At 40.3% G+C, this 6,284-nt stretch overlaps 1 long non-coding RNA gene across 1 annotated transcript; it reads left to right on the plus strand.

Moving 5' to 3' along the window:
- Window positions 1-922: 922 nt before the first annotated feature.
- LOC120288930 lies at window positions 923-2,176 on the plus strand. Its single transcript, XR_005546843.1, has 3 exons — window positions 923-1,144; window positions 1,214-1,323; window positions 2,114-2,176. It is a non-coding gene; the product is annotated as an uncharacterized LOC120288930 (long non-coding RNA).
- The last annotated feature ends 4,108 nt before the right edge of the window (window positions 2,177-6,284 follow it).

The raw sequence follows: 6,284 nt of genomic DNA on the forward strand, positions 1-6,284 counted from the left end.
CAGTTCACCATTAAATTTGACGATAGAGATCATTTGTTATACCTTTGCATAACCCATTGTACCCAAGAAGGATGGAAACCTAACTGATGAGGTAATCTTTCGAAAAATCCCACTCCACTCGATCGTAAGCCTTACATATCCATTTTTAAAATTGCTTGAAAGTGCTTCTTTCTCTTCTGGTCGGTTTGATGCAGCACCTCTTGTACAATCAAAATGTTGTCCTGTATCTGGCGGCCCCCCACAAAGGCGCTTTGTTCCGTAGATATCAACTCAGGGAGTAAGGGTTTCAATCGGTTGGCTAGGATTTTTGATATAATTTTGTAGGCATAATTGCAAAGACTGATTGGTCTATATTGGTCTAGGCGCTTTGGGTGAGGAGTTTTCGGAATGAGAGAGATAATGGTTCTGTTCAAAGCTGAAGGTAGCAGTCCGGTTTGGAAAAAATTCTGGACTGATAGTAAAAGATCTTCCTTAAGGATGTCCCAGTGGGTCTGGTAAAAAAGTCCATTTAGTCCATCAGGGCCTGGGGCTTTGGTCTTGCCCAACTGGAATGCAGCATGATGGACCTCCTCAAGTGTAACTGCTGCTATCAGTGAGTCATTCATTGTCGGTGTGACCATACTCGAACATTGATCTAGGAGAGGGGCGTAGTCTCGTGAACTCGAGGTGTAAAGATTTGAAAAGAAAGCTGTGTCATCTCCTTCAAAGCTTGATCATCTCTCACCCACTGATTATCATCTTGTAACATACATATTTTGTTTTGTTGTCGACGTTGAATTGTAGTTGCATGGAAGAATTTGGTATTTCTATCTCCCCACACGGCCAAGTTATGCGGGATCTCATTGCCCAATATTGCTCCTCTTGCTTTGCCATGCTTGTTGTAGTTACGCCTTTATGTTTGTGACTAATGTGTTATCATAATGAGCTGAAGTCTGATTGGTAAGGAATTGCAATTGCTGCTGTAGATCTGAAATCCGCGAATGGGCCTTAGAAAACCGTTGTTTACTCCATTTATCAAGAGCCAAGCTGACCCTTTTTAATTTGAATGGCAGGTCTTGAGCAACCTGCTTTGCTGAGGTCCAAGTATGCTCTATAATGTTCCGACAAGCCTGGTCCTGTAACCAGTATGCTTCAAAGACAAAAGGTTTGTGTAGTCGACCCTTCTTCTGTTCGGTAGTCAACAGCAAAGGACCATGATCTGAACCCACTGCAGGTAAAGCATAAACCTCAGCCTCATGGAAAGCAAGCCTCCAGTTCAGGTCGCACAGCACTCTATCCAGCCGTTCCTTCACCAAGTCATCTCCCTGGCGGTTGTTCATCCAGGTAAAGGCACAACCTTTGCTATGTAAATCCATAAAGGAACAGTCATGTAGTAAGTCTCTGAAAGATTGCATGCGAATTGAATTTGCTGGTCGTCTGCCCACTTTCTCCCAATGGTAGAGAATGTCATTAAAGTCTCCAATACAAACCCAAGGTAGAGAATTAGAGGAAGCCATGTGTCTAAGGACCATCCATAAAAGTTGTCGAGAATGAAATTCTGCCGGTGCGTGTAGACATGTGAGCCGCATTGGTATGCCCGTTCTAGAATCTGTGCATATAGTGTCAAAGTAGTTAATGGTAGATTGTTCCACATGTAAAGAGATATGAGACTTCCAAAACAGTGCAAGTCCTCCCGACAAGCCTACTGGATTAATTAGCGAGAGTTTGGGAACTTAAGGCGACACTTTGAAGTCTAGTCAGCAATTCACCTTATTCTTCGTCTCCATCAAAAAGATCAAATCGGGCTGTTCTTTAGCCACTAGGGCTGAAGTGCTTGAACTGTCGAGGTCGAGCCCGATCACGACAGTTCCAACTTATGAGTTTCATTGTGGTACTGGTGGCTTTTTAGGGTAAGCCACCTCAACCCATTTGCTGCCTTCATCAGCCGAGAAAACAGGAGTTTCCAAGAGGGAAGTCTCATCTAGGCCTTCATAAGAATACTGGTGTGTCTCATATGGTGTATACCGCTTAAGCTTCTTGGCTATACCAGCTTTTGTTGAATGTCGTGGATGCTTCTGTTTCTTGACAATTACAGATTCCCCTGTCTGATTTATTATTGCCTTCTGCTGAATAGGTAAAGAAAGCATTGTTACACTTGTAGGAAGCATCAAAGAATCTTACGGGGAGGATTTGCTGAAGCGGTGCTACGGGAGGTTGAACGGATGACTTTGAGCCTCCTTGATCCAAAGCGGGGACGAGTAACTAATCTTTGTGCTTGGAGAGGGTAACAATGAAGCACATGTCGGAAGGTGATGCCTTGAAGGTGCTGCCACGGTTTGGAGAACCGCAGGTATTGTGTTTTCTTTGTGATCCACTTGTTTCCAAATTAGGAGTAGTTGGAAATGCTGTCTGTTTGCCTTTCATCTTTGATGAGACGGAGTTTATCTTGCTGTTGGAGGTATGTCCGAATGGTATGTCTCTGGGATCAAGCAGCTGGTGTGTTTTGAGTTGCTCAGCAGGAGGGGGATGGGGTATAACTGATTCAGAATGTGGTCTTGCAGATGTGCCTTCGACAGGGGGTAATGCGGGGACCGTAGTGATCATGAAGGGAGGAGTTTCGGGAATAACTTTTACAGTAGCCGAGAGATAACCTGTTTCCCATAAAAGGTCAGCCAGTAGGGACTAAATTCTTTAACTTATGCCTTCAACCATTGGCCAAAGGACATTTTTTCCTTGCCTTCCATTTTTGCGTCGGTAAAAGGTATTTCTTGACAATGCATAGCATAATGGCCTAGTCGACCACAGGAATAGCAAAAGTGAGAGAGCCGGAATTGCTATTCAATATCTCTATGGGGAAAAGAAGTGCCAAAAATGATTAAAAATCATTTTTGTTTATTAAGTTTATTAACAATGAATAATAATGAAAGGACTTCTTTTTTTTCGAATAAGACATATCAAATTGATGGTAATATACAATACAATTTAATCAATATCCAATTCGCTTCTGATCTCGATAAAGCTACCCAGAATCAATTGGCAAGAGGTCAACGATTACGTGAATTGCTTAAACAATCCCAAGCAGCCCCTCTCACGGTGGAAGAACAGATAATGACTATTTATACGGGAACGAATGGTTATCTTGATTCATTAGAAATTGGACAGGTAAGGAAATTTCTCGTTGAGTTACGTACTTACGTAAAAAACGAATAAACCTCAATTCCAAGAAATTATATCTTCTACTAAAACATTTACTGAGGAAGCGAAGCCCTTTTAAAAGAAGCTATCCGAGGAACAGAAGGAACGCTTTCTACTTCGGGAACAAGGATAGTAGAAATAAATAAATTGATCACTCTTCATCTTTGCGTATTAATTTAATCGGTACAATGAGATGATCATCTTAGGGTGATCTTTCTTTCATTTTTTCAAAATGAATTTTATCATCCCGGAGATATCAAAAGAAAAAAGGGGTTTGCCTATTCTGTCCAAAAAAAAAGAGGAGAATGCACATTTCCTTGAGACAATTCACAAATAACTGTTTTATGTTTTTGAGCACGCATAGAGCCTTTGATTATGTCTCGACGAAAATCTGATTGTTGTGAACGATTTCTTATACAAGAACGGATATCACCATCGGATATTCAGCTGCAGTTTGATTTTAAGAGCAGGAACAGTTATCGGGAGAGGCTGGCCGCTGACGGATTATACTGAGTGCAAGATTTTTTTTCTTGACTCAAGATATTTTTTGTTTACTTTCAGTCAATTTATTTGCATGTTTTTCCTTGCACGACTAGGTTACTAAGTTTACACAGTTTGGACTCTCCAAAGCTCATACCTATTTCTACTTTCAGTTCAATTTTAACATGCAAATTAATTTATTGAGGAGACGCCATTAATCTATTATTGGTGTGTTGATTATAAACTCAAGCGAAGTGTGGGAACATATTTTACTTTTACAAACTAGAGATTTAATAGATTTTTGGACTTAATTACGCCCTTTTAGTATCTTTTCTATATTCTAAAAAAAAATACTTGTGACCTAGCCACTAATATATGAAAGATGATCGGGTGGGTACAAAACTAATAAAATAACACTCAATAAACAAAGCATCGAATACATAAATTTCTAGAAATGAAGCAAAAATTCAAACAACTTGGGTTACTTGGGCTACTTGGGCTGCACATGACAACTCTTACGTTCGGGAAGAGTTTTTTTTTTTTTTTTTTTTTCAGAAATAATTCTTTTCTATTTTTGTTCCGAGGAACAATTTCTAAGTAAAAGAACATGTTTGGTAACTACACAAAATTTCTACTCTTAGAATAGAAAAAAAAATAGAAATGCGTTTGGTAACGCAACAATTTCTTTTTTGTATTTATTCATTTTTTATTCTTACTTACGGATCACTGCCGCTGCCGGTCGCCTATCGCTGTCGGGCGACCGGTGGCGGCCGCAGCGACAGGTGACCAGGGGCGGCTGTGGCCGGCGGTTGGCGAACGGCGGCAAGCGACCGGCGGTGGCGGCGGCCAGCGGTGGGCGGTGGCTTCGGGCGGTTGACAGTGGCCGCAGCAAGAAAAAAGAAATAAAATAAAAGATAAACAAGAAAATTATCTTATTTCTAGAAATTGTTCACGGGAACAAGAAGCAATTTTTTTGCTTCTCAAAACTATTACCGGGAACAAAAATTTAGAGAAATTGTTCACGGAACAAATGTTTTACCAAACAAGTTTTTGTTCCGAGAAACAAAAGAACATAAATTGGGAGAAACAGAAGCGTTACCATATGCTACCTTGATTTCTTAGGTATAAGCACTAATATTCTATACCTACCCTAACCGTGATTTTACTAACTAGTTAACAATTCTAATCAATTCTTCTTCTTTTTTATATTATATATTCCTCTTTATTTATGAAGAATAATTATATGAAATTCTAATCTAGGTTTTGCATGCATGATTTATTACTTTGATGGCAAGTGACATGGCCTGATTCTAATAAAGGGCAAAAATTAATATAAACTATTCTACTATGACATGTAATATAAATTAAATGACCTTGAACATGCAATTACTAAAAGACATGGCGTATATGACGTGGCGGGGATGGTGATATGTCAATGATATGATAATGATGTGGCGTTCATGACATGACACATAATGATGATGTGGCAACATGAATGGCATTGATGACATGGCACATATAGGTGGCGTGGCATATGACATAATATGTGACATGGCATAATGTGGCAATATGACATAGCAAATAGGGATACACGTGTGATGCAACTAAATCGTGCACATGTTATTTTTTTTATACTAAAATTCAAAATAAATAATAAAAAGAAACTATGTAAAGTGAAGGATTATTTAACTGAAATTAGTAAAAAATTAAATTAAATCCTATTCTAACTGGGAATCTTATCTTCACTTGCTAGATATTATCTAAATATGCAATCCTATCTAGAAAACTATCGTAATCGATCATGCAATGCAATCTTTAAATCAAGAAAATTAGAGAAGCGATAAGATAAGCTCAAACCAATCGAATATATCCACCAATCTCAAAATTGGAGAGAAATAAACAGACAACTCGATCTTAATGCCTAAAGATCGAATTACTGATTTCATGCAATCCATAACACAATCTTAATGCCCAAAGATCGAATTATCGTCCCTGCGCAGACTTCGGAATCGGAAATTTTTGGATGTGATATGCCTAAAAAATCTCAAAATAACCAAGTTAGATCACAATAATATCAAATTAGGCAATAAAATATCGCATTCAAATTTGGACCGGATAATTACCTGATTCGAATATTCGTTTCTGAAACAAGGACGGTGGATCATGGGAGTCGGCGGTTGGTTCACAGTGGTCGGCGGCAGGGCGTCTGTAGATGGGAACTCTCGGTGGCAAGTCACGATGGGGCCAAGATGTCAGTGTTCATAGCAGAGACCGGTAGTGAGGGACAACAGCTTCGTCGCGAGGGCAGCAAGTTCGGTTTGTGCTACTGGTATGGCTCGACGAGCAGGTGGCGGCGTCGCGGAAGTGTAGGGTTTGTGACTAGCCAACGGTGTAGGCGACGGCAAGAGCAATGGGAATTGGTTGATTCGTCGTCAAGCAACTTCGCGACTGGTTTGATGTGATCACGATGGAGATGCATCGATGCAAGCTCAAGATAGTGCAGACTCGTGGTGCAGGTTGGCGCGGGAGGTCTGCTTCGCCGTGGCTCAGCAGAGGATGTGGTGGATCGATCAACAGGTTGTGGTGCAGCTGGCGGGCAAATTGCTAGGGAAGTTGCGTCTTGGCTAGGT

Source organism: Eucalyptus grandis, chromosome 10, assembly GCF_016545825.1.
Source record: "Eucalyptus grandis isolate ANBG69807.140 chromosome 10, ASM1654582v1, whole genome shotgun sequence".
Classification (NCBI taxonomy): domain Eukaryota; kingdom Viridiplantae; phylum Streptophyta; class Magnoliopsida; order Myrtales; family Myrtaceae; genus Eucalyptus; species Eucalyptus grandis.